At 39.5% G+C, this 679-nt stretch overlaps 1 non-coding gene across 1 annotated transcript; it reads left to right on the forward strand.

Annotated features, from left to right (window-relative positions):
• Positions 1-303: 303 nt before the first annotated feature.
• LOC126016978 (U6 spliceosomal RNA) lies at positions 304-410 on the forward strand. The gene has a single exon (XR_007498659.1). It is a non-coding gene; the product is annotated as a U6 spliceosomal RNA (small nuclear RNA).
• The last annotated feature ends 269 nt before the right edge of the window (positions 411-679 follow it).

Genomic DNA, 679 nt, shown 5'->3' on the forward strand with positions numbered 1-679 from the left:
AAAGGTTGGACCTTCACTAAATAACACTACCTGAAAAAAATACTAAAAAGGGGAGGAACTTTTCTTTTTTCTGGAAGCAAGTGAGGGAATGAATGCCAGAGATGTTTGTGTGTATAAGAGAAGCATATCAAACAGGAACTCACACACACAAAGTGGTGAGAGAAGCAAAGGAAATAAATGTAAAAATTCTTGCTCAGTTTTTATTTCACAAAGAAATATTACCTCCCCAAATATGTGTATCCTCGGTTGTCTGAATTTTCTTAAATTTTGTAGTGTTGATGGCTTATTAAAAGAGAAACACAGGTGCTCGCTTCGGCAGCATATATACTAAAGTTGGAACGATGCAGAGAAGATTAGCATGGCCCCTGCGCAAGGATGGCATGCAAATTCGTGAAGCATTCCATATTTTTTAAAAAGAAAAAAGAAAAAAAAAAGAAGAGAGACACAGGGAAAATTATTCTCTTTATAATACTTATGGGAACTTTTCAGGTTTTTTTGTTTGTTTTTGGGTCACACCTAGTGATCGCTCAGGGGTTACTCCTGGCTATGCACTCAAAAATTGCTCCTGGTTTGGGGGACCATATGGGACGCTAGGGGGATCAAACCATAGTCAGTCTTAGGTTAGTGAGTGCAAGGCAGATGCCCTACCACTTGTGCCACCACTCTGCTCTGGTCAGGA

Source organism: Suncus etruscus, chromosome 8 (assembly GCF_024139225.1).
Source record: "Suncus etruscus isolate mSunEtr1 chromosome 8, mSunEtr1.pri.cur, whole genome shotgun sequence".
NCBI classification, from domain to species: Eukaryota; Metazoa; Chordata; class Mammalia; order Eulipotyphla; family Soricidae; genus Suncus; species Suncus etruscus.